This window comes from Pimephales promelas, chromosome 22, assembly GCF_988280905.1.
Source record: "Pimephales promelas chromosome 22, fPimPro1.hap1.1, whole genome shotgun sequence".
Taxonomy (NCBI): Eukaryota; Metazoa; Chordata; class Actinopteri; order Cypriniformes; family Leuciscidae; genus Pimephales; species Pimephales promelas.
Genome location: NC_142790.1, coordinates 8,306,401 through 8,320,267, shown reverse-complemented (window position 1 = coordinate 8,320,267; position 13,867 = coordinate 8,306,401).

The following is a 13,867-nucleotide window of genomic DNA, read 5'->3' as shown; positions in this document are numbered from 1 at the left end:
TGAGTGCCTAATCAGTTTCACTCTGGGGCGGGTCTGTTCGGTGCGTGGCCTAGTGGGTACTCGTTCCCCAAAGAGTCGATTTTATCGACGCAGTGTTGAGTTCCCTCGATAGGGAACGTCTCGGGTTATGACTATAACCCTTGTTCCCTGAGAAGGGAACGAGACACTGCGTCGTGTTGCCACGCCCCCTTTTCAGACCCTTGAGCGTCTTGCTTCATCGCGAGGCTAGTGTGTGTTGTGACAGCGTCACTTTTATACTTCCGGGTATGCCGTCACATGTTACGTCACGACGCAACACCAATCAGGATTGGATTAGTTTCATTCATACTTCAGAGGCGCACGCTTAGGGAGCGTCCCCAAAGAGTCGATTTTATCGACGCAGTGTCTCGTTCCCTTCTCAGGGAACAAGGGTTATAGTCATAACCCGAGACGTTTTCCACATTACTTTTCTTTTTTTCAATGCTCCTCCTGTAAATAAATTAAAATATTCATGTTACTACCTGGAATTGTTACTCTGTTGCATCATAGCCATAGCCCCATATTGTTAAAAGCGCTATATAAATGAAGGAAGGTGACCAAGACTTGAGGATCATATGGAATTACAATATGCATGACATTATCACTTGATTAATTGACCTCTTGATACAGAGACTTTGTACAATGGTAACGTTAGAATAAAATGCATATTAGGCCAATTAAATTTAACAAAGGGAAAAACCCTTTCCCGGCAAGGGTGCCTCACTAAATGACTTGATCGTAAATAAATTAACAGGTTTCGCTATTGTTATTGGACCCGGAAGAGTCTAAATGTATATAGTCTATAGCCCCTTTCACACATAGATTCCGAAAAATACACGGATAATGTGACACGGGATTGTTTTATTTTGGTTCATTTACACTGCCAGTTTTTTTCCGGAATCTGTGCGTGCGTTCACACAACCCTTAAAGATGTGTAATGTCTCCAGCGTGTGCTTATGAGCTGTGATTTCTCTCTTGCTAGAGCATTTTTTAATTTGATTTGATCATAAACTAGCGCATTAAGTACTTTTTCACTAGCTGAAGAAGAATCCCAGCTTCAGCGTCATCACTACGACACGCACATTACGGCATTACGGCTTTTGTTCACACAGAGTGCATTCCGGGGCTGATACCGGCAATGTTACTAGGTCCCCAACCTGGGATCAATCCCGGGTCGTGTTTACATTCACACAGGAGGCACTCTGGCAATTTCCCGGGATCAACGTTCTGTGTGAAAGGGGCTTATGTGATATGGAGTCAGTATAGCATATAATTACATATACAGTCAGAGACCAGAAAGTAGTGATTCAGGGTGTATAAATAAAATGAGGGTGTAGACATCAAGATACAGGTACTTACAGTGTTGCTGGGATGTCCTCTTCAGGTATACCTGCAAGTAGTTTCTCTTTCGGGACATGTTTGGCCAGTGCCATGCCAAACCCCTTGGCTAGGTCTTCTGCTTCTCCCTCTGTTAAAGTGCTGAATATTGTCAGCTTTGTCTTTGCCTTTCTAGGCTGCTGCAGCACATTGGGTGGAACATCTTTTTTGCCAACCTATGTATGAACAAATAGTGTCACAGATGCAAAGCATGAGAGCAGGGCTTTCTAAACACCGTACCATGCCTATCAATAGCCATGAGGGGCTGAGTGGCAAACTACATCTGACTTTCGATCTTCTTTTATACTTAAATGTATGCATATAATAGGAATACAAACCCTTATCAACATTCGGAACATGTTTGTGGACATGTTTTCTCCTTTGACCCTCCTCCTCAACTCATCTTCATCTACCAGGTAGCTCTTTCCTTGCGCTGTTAGCCTTCCTAATACTTTGTAAACTTTCCTTTCTTTTTCGTCCACTCCCTCATCTTCCCTACGCCTTTCTTCATGGTCTTGCTCTTCCTCCTGGTCCTCCTCCACTCCCTCATCATCCCTATATCTTTCTTCATTTTCTTGCCCTTCCTCCTTGTCCTCCTCCATTTCTTCCTCACTGGATATGGCCATAGGCTTTCCTATGGCCTCCAACATGGACATAACGGTCTCTTCTGTTCAAAAAATATGTCAGAATTCATGTCAACATCACAGGTTTACAATGTGGGACATTCTACAAAAATCTAATTACTAGCTAAACCTTTCTATTAATTGAAGAGGAATGTCACTCCTTTATAAGAGTTGACATGTTTGTTATTTCTATGTCCCAGGGCAGAGCAAGTAAACAATAGTTGTTTCTTATACAGGGCTCGAGATAACGGCGTCCTATCGTCCTGGGGACGATAGAAAATGTGTTTAGGACGAACAGAAATATTCTCCAGGACGCCTACAGGACAAAAGACATTTTGTATGCGAGTTCACAGGGCTCGAATTTCGGTGCGGGTATTGCGCATAATTCTAATCATTCCTGCAGGTCTCCTATTTATAATGCGGGATATTCCCGCAATCGTAATCCACAAAGATTATAAAATGCCAGACGCAATTTCACAAACAGCGTGAGTGTTCAACGGTGCCGCGTCTTCTCTTCTCTCAAAATGTTGTGGAAGGCAAGCATCAGTCACTGCTGCGAGAATACACACTCGCGTTCAGGAGTGGGACATGACGGAATATTCACTTGCACAATCGGGCAAGCAGTGCATCGTGAATGAAGTTTACCATTTGCACGTCTTTTTAAGTCTTACCAGTTCAAACATTCAGGCGATTTTAAACTAATCAGTGCTCGCGCGCTCTCTGGGATGACTATGCGTGCATTCATAGAAAATCCGCCTCAAGAACAGCTGGCCAGTAAAGTTATTTTTCACGGATTATATTGCATTTAACACTCAAAACTGTGTCAATTTCGGTCTTCGTGAGTACAATAGTCTAAATATAGTTGGTTTTGTCTTTAATAAGCATAAAACGCACGCCAGTATAATGAACACAGAATCCGTGCCCTAGCTCTTAAAGAGACAGCAACCATATATCTGTCGGTCAAATTTTGTCGTCAAAACAACAAGTTTTAGGAATTAAAGTTAAAGAGATCAGGATTGATAGTGTCACCACCCTTGGACTGTCTGTGTTTTGATTCACCACGTGTTCCCCTCGTCTGAGTTCTCCGCCCTCATCTGTTTCCATGGACACTAATCACCTCCCGCACAGCTGACTGTCATTTGTTAATCATCTTCACTGTGTATTTAAGTTCCTGCCTGTCTTCACTCCCTGGTCCGGTATTGTTTGTGTTTGACACGCTGTCATCCTGTCTGCCTGTTCCTGAGATTCATCCATTAAAGTTATATGTTAATTCTACCTTTATCCTCGTCTTCCTTGGACTCCCTCGTGACAGAATACCGGACCCAACTTCAAGATGAACATTGATTTCATCTCCCTAGCGGAAGTATCACTGGACTTTGTTACATTTTCAAGAGACTTTGTTTCACTTGCACTCTCCAGCCCCCTAGATGACGAAACCCTGAAGACCCTGTTCTGGATCGGGGCCACCTACCACCAGCACTTCGACCTCCCAGACACCTCTGACCTGGACTGGAAGGAGGCCGTTTCCCGGTGTCTGGAGAGCGTCGAAGCCCGATCCAGAACACTGCCAGACCCAGAGCCGGAATTACCACCCTCGACCGCGGAGATCTCGTGCGTGCCCCCCGCAGACGGAGAGCTACCACCCGCCGCGACGCGTCAACCAGTGCCCGAGACGAAGAGGACAGAGTTGACCCTCGCCCCGGAGGAGGAGCTCCAACAGGAGTCTGACCAGGGGTGTGAGCCCACGACATCTGCGGACGAGGGGACTAATTTCCTGGAACTGGAGGACTGGCTGATGAAACCCAGGATTCTGGATATCGTTCCCGCCCTATCCCACCCGTCATCTGCATCTCTTTCATATTTTGAATCATCCTGTGATGACTTCTGTCCTGCTGTCTGTCTGGTTCACGCTGTTCCATCTCCGTTCCCAGTCAGTCCTCCAGCCTCGCCGCTGCTGGATGTGCGCAGACCTGCACCATCTCCGTGGGGAGTCCCCGACGTCGAGCGGCAGGTCAGCCCACCATCCGCAGCGCCTGTGTTCGAGGATCCCACGGCTTCGCCTCCAGCCTCGGTCCTCGGCACTCCATCTCGGCCAGTCGACCTGCCGGCTCCGTCTTGGTTCCTCCCATCTGCGCCTCCGCCTGAGACCCTCAAGACATCGGCTGCAGCGGGTTCCCTCGTCCTGCCGGCTCCCCCTTGGTCAGTCGTCACTCTGCCTGCGCCACGGACTTGCGGTCAGTCTGCTACGCTTGATCCCTCCACCCCTTTGGCTTCAGCGGGCTCCTCCTTCCCTGTGGCGTCCCCTCTGTCCTCCCTCACTCCACCTCCACCTCAGCTCTCGGGCACTCTGGCTACGGCTCCAGCGCTCGTCGCCGCTACGTCACCGGGGTCTCCCATACCGGTGACGTCGCTTGAGTCCACCGGCTCTCCGTCTGCGCCGAGAGATCCTGCCACCGAGTCTCCGTCGGTCATCCCCCAGCTACCGTCAGTCCCCTCGCCATCTGGTTTCTTCCCTCAGTCTTCTCTGCCATCGGCTGTCGGTACTGGGAGGCTCTGGGTCTGCGCCACCGCGCCATCCCCATCAAGGCCGCCAGGGAATCGTCATCGTCCCCTCACCGTTCCGTCACTCCAGCCTCTCGTCTGTGATTCACCATCGTCTCGTCCTCCACCTGAACCTCCCCCGGTTCCCCCTCCGTCATTTTGCCACGGCGCGAGGTCGCGCCTTGCCGGAGGGGGGCGATCTGTCACCACCCTTGGACTGTCTGTGTTTTGATTCACCACGTGTTCCCCTCGTCTGAGTTCTCCGCCCTCATCTGTTTCCATGGACACTAATCACCTCCCGCACAGCTGACTGTCATTTGTTAATCATCTTCACTGTGTATTTAAGTTCCTGCCTGTCTTCACTCCCTGGTCCGGTATTGTTTGTGTGTTACCTGCTGTCATCCTGTCTGCCTGTTTCCGAGTTTCATTTATTAAAATACCAGTGTTATTCTACCCTCCTCGTCGTCCTCCTTGACCAGCCCGTGACAGATAGCCTATGCAGGCCTATTTAATTTATTCTGGACTAAAATAATATCCAGTGTTATTTTCCATTTGATTACTTTATTCAGTTTCTGTCTATGAATATAGTGTTAGACTTTCAAAAACTGTTCTCTTTATTTGTATCTTTATCTGTATCTGTATTGCATGTTCAAACTTTAAAATCATTCATATTTACTGCTTAATAGATTTTTTTTTCCCTCTGGAATTATGTAGGTTTGGAAATTAGGGATACAACGATACTGTTTTTTCGAAACCGATCCGATACCAAAATTCTGAGTATCGGCCGATACCGATACCGATCCGATATTTTTATTTTATTTTTAAACTAATAAAAAATATAGCAATTTCCTCAATTAGCTCCTTAAAATATACCTCCAGTATATACTCCACAACAACAGTTGATTATGAAAGATTGCCACCCTTTATTCAAACACTACTATATACAGTGTGTATATATATATATATATATATATATATATATATATATAAATATATAAAAGAAAATACAGGTACTTCAGTACTTAAAGCTAGCTAGCTACCAACAGGTTTAAAGTTAAAACAGTTAAAAAGCAGTATTCTAGATTGTAATGTGTGTGTTAAATACAATCTACTTAATACAGACAGCTTCATTATAAAGATAAACAACAAATCCCCAAAATATATGATCATAATCTATGACAAAAAATGCTATTATAAACTAGATTAGTGAATAATACATATTGCTCTTTGTATTGTTGTAAAATACATTCATGAAAAACAATATAACAAAAATGAAAAAGATAATTATTTTAGATATACGGCTACTAAAAAATTGAGACACATTTTAATTGTATAGCACAGCTATTTAATGAGGCAGCAACATTGATAATTATTAATCTTAATAAGCTTTAATTGCGTTACTGCATTATGATATGAATGACTCCAACACAGTGCGGCACAAAGCGCTTATGCGCATTCCGAGCGCAGAATGATGCGCTTGAAACCACGTGGAGTTACAGCAGCACGCAGCCGAGTATGCACCCTATGCATGCTGCGCGTCGAGTCCGCTTTGAAAAGTTCAAAGCACAAAGGAAATATATATTGATGGACAGTGTATTAAACAGTATGTATCTATAAAATAGTTTATTGGACCTTTTCTTTAAACAGTTTTAAATTTCAGTTACTGTGCGCGTGAAGAACAATAGTGCTGAGTGACTCTAGTGTTGTGATCCAACCGACAGCGTCCGACACCTGGTAGTAACACGATTAAGTTACAGCAATAAAGTCCAGCAAGATAATGTTGTTTTATGCGAAAACATAGACCTTTATCTACAGATGAAGTATAATAGTATTAACATTGAATCATCTTGAAGATAGTTTCATCATTGACTGTAACCGAATGCGACGCGCTGTTTGAGTGCTGAATGGAGAATGACTGACAGCCGCGCGAGGGAAAAGTTTATGTGATCTTGAATTTAATGACTTAAATATTAATCTCACAAAATGGCTTCAGAACACTTATAATAGAGTGCACGAAAACGTTATGGTACTTTAGAATGTGCCTTCTGTGGCCTAACAGGTCTGGGTCAGCTGTGTAAAAAGAAACAAGACATAAAAGAGAGTGAGTGATTGTGAATAAGTGAGTTTTTGAGTGAGTGAGTTTGAGTGAGTGAATGAGTGAGTGTTTGGATGACTGAGTGAGTGAGTTTGAGTGAATGAGTGTTTGAATGAGTGAGTGAGAGTGATTGAGTCAGTGAATGAGTGAGTGAGTTTGATTGAATGGGTGAGTGTTTGAGTGAGAGTGATTTAGTGGGTGAGTGTTTGAGTGATTAAGTGAGTGATTGAGTTAGTGAATAAATGTTTGAATGGGTGAGTGATTGAGTGATTGAGTGTTTGTTTGAGTGAGGGAGTGTGTGTGTGTGTGTGTGTGTGTGTGTGTGTGTGTGTGTGTGTGTGTGTGTGTGTGTGTGAATGTGAGAGAGAGAGTCACCTGAAATCCAGCCCCCAAAACACACTTCACTCCAAGGCCCTCCGAACCCAGGAGCTGAGCCCAGAAAAGAGTCCCCTATGTCAACTGGTACTAAGACAAACTGGCCCACATCAGAGACAGTCTGAGCAGCCTCAGAACAACACTGCTGTCCAAACACCAATCAGAGTGAAGCAAATCATAGCACAATGCAAAGAAACCTATCTGGAACATTGGAAAGAAGAAACAAAAAGCCAAAGTAGACTAGAATGTTATCGGACCCTAAAAAGAGAATATAAATTGAGACACCCCTCGCTGCAGCCTGTAGCACGATGACGTAGCTGGATGGTCCAATACGTAGTGGATGGATGTGTGTTTTGGTGACGTCATTTACGCATGCGCAGTGCCGATCTCTGATTATAATTCGAATGCATTGGTTTTAAGTGATATGTAAGCTCAATATTGTACTGAGATGATGTTCAAACTGTGTAGTATAATTCTGTTAAATAATTATAAGTAATTATTGATGAATAAGTAAGGAAAATGCTAAAATAATAACAGCATGGGGAAAATAAATCTTGTAATAATAAACTCGCATTTATGTTATACATTCAGAATTGCGAGAAAAAAGGTCAGAATTCTGACTTTATAGCACACAATTGCGACTTTATTTCACGCAATTCTGTCTTTATAACAAGCGATTGAGGCTTTATTTCACCTAGGCTAATTATTTCTCTATAACATGCGATTAAGGTTTTATTTGACCTAATTCTGTCCTTATAACATGCGATTGAGGCTTTATTTAACCTAATTCTGTCTTTATAAGATGCGATTGAGGCTTTATTTCACCTAATTCTGTCTTTATAACATGCGATTGAGGCTTTATTTCACGCAATTATGTCTTTATAACATGCGATGGCTTAGGCTATTTCAAGCAATTATGTCTTTTATAACATGCGATTGAGGCTTTATTTCACCCAATTCTGTCTTTAGCATGCGATTGAGGCTTTATTTCACCTAATTCTGTCTTTATAACATGCGATTGAGGCTTTATTTCAAGCAATTATGTCTTTATGACATGCGATTGAGGCTTTATTTCAAGCAATTATGTCTTTATAACATGCGATTGGCTTTATTTCACGCAATTCTGACTTTATATCTCACAATTCTGAGAAATAAAGTCTGCGAAAAGTATACTCGCAATTGTAAGGAAAAAGTCGCAATTATTTTAAAAAAAAGTTTTATTCTGAAAGCTCTGAAAATAAGAGCTTCGCTCGTTACCATATTTAAATTCTTGGAAGATCAACGATTGTTCACCAACTCTCTACACTAACTAGGCCTATGAATTCTTAATGTGCATGTGCCATCAGCGTTTATCACAGGATCGCGTTTAAAGTCTGTTTAGAGAGAACGGTGTCATCCAATTTAATAACAAATTATCATTTCGACAGAATCAAAACTAACTAGCTGTAAAATAACATTATTCATGAACCGCTATAAAGCAAAAACAATCTGTTACATTAAATTAAAGCTGCTTTGAAACAATCTAAATTGTTAAAAGCGATATATAAATCAAGATGACTTGACTTGACTAGTGCGCATGCGCGCGTTACAGGGTCCAACACGTATTGGACCGTCCAGCTACGTCATCGTGCTACAGACTGCAGCGAGGACCTCTTGTATAAATTAGCAGAATATCTCTCTACTGTCAGAGATAGAAAGCAGAGACAGATCCTAACCAGGTACAGGCTCAGTGATCACAAACTGGCAATTGAAACAGGAAGACATAAAAAATGGTGGCAACCAAAAGAAAACAGAACGTGTGATCACTGTTTGACAGGTGAGGTTGAGACGGAGATGCACTTTCTCCTAAAATGTGAAGCGTTCAAAGACACAAGGAACCTTTACTTTAACAAATTTAACTATATAATCCCAAATTTCATAGACCTGGATGACATTTCTAAATTAAACTTTCTCCTGGGATAAGGAGACAAAACTTATCTTGCTGCCCAATATATTCAAACATGCCACAACCTGAGGGGCAGTGAATGAGTGATCGACACACACACACACACACAAATATATCTAAATATTGTGTTAAGTGTTTATGTATGTATATGTACATGTATGTGTATGTATGTGTATATATGTATATTAGGGGTGTAACGATTCACTCGTTTTCTCGATGCATCGATTATAAATCCTGGCGATGCATATGCATCGATCCTGAAACATGTATTTTGAATCGTGAATCGTTTATTTACGTGAATAATCGATTTAAAAGGCTAAGAATCGAATTAATCACGATTTTATAGCGATTCAGTGGTTTAAAATATATAAACACAACCTTAAAGTGTTCCTGGTACAAGCTGCCTCACGCATTGGGCGTCATACGACATCCGCATTTGATTGGTTTCTGGCGCTCACACACCCCTGATTTCGCACGCTGAAGCCCGGTGTTCTGACAATTCATGCTACCCATCGAGATTTCCTACTTACCGGTTATGCGCATGTGCAGACTCACAGTTTTTTTTTTTTTTTTACAAAAGGTACATTTTCCTGTTATAATGTATAATTTCCCTTTAAAAAATGCTTACTACCATATGAATATTTGTACGGTCAGCCAGCTGAAAAGGAATAACTGAAAGTTTCAGTTAGGCTACTATAAGAAAAGGTGTACTTACAAGTCAAAGATGAATATTTTATGATAATTTTTACTTTTCACACCGTTTTAAAAATAAAAACAGTAGTCTACAGTATACAGTAGCTACTCATATATTAGAATTGTATTTCATACGACTTTAATCGGCATTCTGTGATCAATTCGCGCTACGGTAGCATTTTTCTACAAGGCAGCAAAAATCGACAGAACACCGGTCGGTCAAATGCCTGAAAGATGAGTTTATCTTTCTACCTGTTGAGCTACTCATGTGGTGATCAGCTTGTATTACCGCAAATTAGTTAAAATCTCCCGGAATCTAGAGCGAGCGTGCATACGAGACAGAGGTTGTGCTCCAAACCGCGTATCGCGCGTTCACACACGGCTGCACGCACTCGGCAGAGAGGGAAAGCGAGCGAGAGACCACCTTGCGTGTACAGAGAATCCATGTAATAAATGAATGAAAGTGCTTTATTTCATAGTGCCCACGCAATGGCTTGGCAGCTTTATCAATGGCTTGAGCGGTTTGCCTCAAAACTATATTGCTTTCTCGACAGAGAGCTCAGTTGGAGAGCTCAAACATGGACTGCTCAAAAATCTGTAGTTAACATTATGAAAGCATGAGAGCTATGGGACCGAGCGCGAGCAAAATCCAGTGAAAAGATGATAACGAGTGCACCGAGAAGACGTAAAATGAAACTAATGAAAACGTCTCCATTAATGTGTGCATGTAGTCATTTAATGCAATACTTTAAGAGCCTTTTTCAAAATATTTGCTACTTGCAAATGCTAATTTGTAGGCCATTGAATTTTTTTTATAACGTAATTAAAAACAAACATGAACTAACATTAACAATGGACAAAAAATCCCCACTATCTGATCCCCGAAGGCCGCTGTAGGCTAATTCAAACCCAGACAAAGATGGGTGAAGCATTGAAATAATACTATAATGCATATAAAAAATTATGAATCGAATCGAATTAATCGAATCGCATCGAATTTGGATGTGAATCGCATCGAATCGTTCTGAATTTGCACAAATCGTTCATGAATCGAATCGAAAACCTATGAATCGTGAATCGAATCGATTCGCTGTCTACCCAAATATTCACAGCCCTAATGTATATATATATATATATATATATATATATATATATATATATATGTGTATGTGTGTATATATACGTATATGTGTGTGTGTATGTATATGTATGTATATATGTGTGTGTGTATATGTATATACAGTATATATGTATTTGTATATGTTGTATATGCTTTGGCAACATTGTTTGAAAACTTTCATGCCAATAAAGCCCCTTTGAATTGAAAATTGAATTGAGTCAGTAAATGAGTGTTTGAGTGAGTGTTTAAGTGAGCGAGTGAGTGAGTGAGTGAGTATGTACACACACACACACACACGCACACACTCACCTGCCAAGGGTACAGGTTAGATACAAAAAAAATACATACATACATATATATATATATATATATATATAGAGAGAGAGAGAGAGAGAGAGAGAGAGAGAGAGAGAGAGAAAGAGAAAGAGACTTTGACTTTTAAACCCCTTTTATTTAAAACAATTTAGGGTTTTAAGAAAAACATTTTATTTTATTTTTTTGGTAACACTTTATTTTGATGGTCCCTTTTGAACATTCTGTTGACTATAAGTAACTTTTCAACTACATGTCAACTAACTCTCATTAGAGTATTAGTAGACGGTCAGCTTAATATTTGCCAAATCTTTATTGTGATGCTCCTCCAACAGACAATCTACTGACTATAAGTAACTTTGCAACTACATGCCAACTTATTCTAACCCTAACCCTACCAGTCTACTAATACTCTACTAACACTCTAGTGAGAGTTAGTAGAGATGTAGGTACAACGTGACTTATAGTAAACTGAATGTGTTAAAGGGACCATCCAAATAAAGTGAAACCATTTTTTTTTTTTTACACAAATTACATTATAAAACAACAGCCATTTTACCAATTAAAAACTAAACTTCCATACTCACTCACATTCACCAATGCCTCTCTCACACCCCATCTCCATTCAAACATAGCAACATTATCAGTGTATTTATAATATGTATACTCAATGGTCACACGAGATTCTATTAAAGACTTGAACATAGCTTTCATATCAACTTCTTTTCCTGTATTTTTACACTGGTGGGATTTCAAAATGGCTAACTTAGCTTGGCCAATTAAAAAATTGGCAAGAACACATTGTTGTTGCCATGACTTTCTATATTGACCCTAATATAAACAAGGTTTTATTATATAAAAACCCTAATTTTGTAATCAATTTTTCGAGTACTGCAAATAAAGGACCAAGCCTTGGACATTCAAAAAACATATGAAAGACAGTATCATGAGCATTACAGAAGGGACATGACAGAACAATCTTATTGAACTTTGATACCAAACTATTTGAGGCTATAGCACAATGGAGTACTCTCCACTGAAGATCTCCGCATCTCTTGGAGATAGGAGGTTTATACAATACTCTCCATGATGGATGTACTTCGTCACAAATAGAGATCTTATCCCTCCATTTGGTATCTGTTTTTCCTTGCAAATGTCCAACATGCACAGATTTAACACAAATATAATAAAGATTTTTCTTTGCCACATTATGAAAAAAAGAATCCCCATATCCCTTCAACAATGTAGTCTGGTTTAAATTACCCCCAACTCCTCCATCTTTGAGGGTCACCTTCAGCTCAGGGAAGTTCTGAGGTGTAAAACCATCTACCAGGGTTGAGTTTACACAGGACATTAATGTAGGGGGCAAAGCATCTCTAATACACTTAATTATCCTATCCACAGTTCTTAGAGATTTTAATTTAACCTGTGCAGCAAGTGACAAAACAGTTTGCCACTGACATTGTGTCAAATCAATTAAATCCATAACTTTACTAATTCCAGCATTTAAAAAAAGTGGAACAAAACAAGACACATTAGATGGTAGCTTTATAAGAGGATTAAAAAACAAGGGCTCTGAAATCCCATAATGCACCTCTTCTGTTCTTGAAAAGTTGAAATACTTCCATGATTTAATTACTGACATGTAAAAATTAGGGAAGAAACCGTGTGTTTTTTCCTCAAAAGGCTTTTCCATTAAGAACAACTGTTTATCTAGGCCTATCCCACCTAAATCTGATAGTATAGATTAGGCTTGGGCGGTATTACGGTAATATCGTATACCGCGGGATCTAAAAATAGCAACGGTATCAGTTTCAATATCGTCATACCGCCAGAAAAAAAAAAAACAATGCACTTAAATAGGAGAAAAGGAATCTTTGTCTCCTATATAAATGCAATGTTTTAAATACAATTTATTTAATGGCTAAAATGCTTATATCTGGTTCTCATGACGTGACAGTGGTGATGAGAGAGTGGGGGAGAGAGGGCAAAGATTGCGCAAGAAGTGTGCATTAGGCTACTCTTTATTCGTGTTCACTACCGTGAAGATGCCAGTTTGCATCGTCAATGCAATCTTTATCTTTGCAGCAACTGACATAGAAAACACTAGTTTATTAATAAATAATTTTATCTCGGCTCCACTCGGCTCACGTCGCCGAGTGGACAGAGCTCGTGGCGCATGATCTCCATAAATGCGCTCCCCTCTCTAGAGGAAATATCACCACTCTGCTCACATTCTCTGGTGTGAGACAATGTGCATCTCCTGTTTTCTAATAGTTGATTGACAGCTTTTAGATGCATTATTGGAACCGACACTCTGGTTGAACGTGTCATCATGTGTGATGCCAATCTGAGCCTTATCTCGTAATTTTTAATTAGTCACGCGGTAATACCGTATACCGCGGTAAAATAGGGAGGAGGTTTATCGGTATGAAAATTTGGATACCGCCCATGCCTAGTATAGATAGCCCAAATGTAACCCATCGTAAAGGAGTAGAACAATACAAAAGCCTCTGTAATGTTTGTAATCTCATTGCTAGTATTTTTAACTCTATGTGTATTAGTCCTTGACCTCCCTCAGCCACCGGAAGATAAAGTATACCAGGAATAAGCCAATGATAACTGTTCCAAAAAATATCCACAAAAGCTTTTTGAATGGTAATAAGCAACTCTTTAGGAGGATTTAAAACAGTTACTCTGTGCCACAGCATTGAGGCAGCCAGATTATTGATAATTAAGCACCTCCCCCTAAAAGAAAGCTGTGGTAG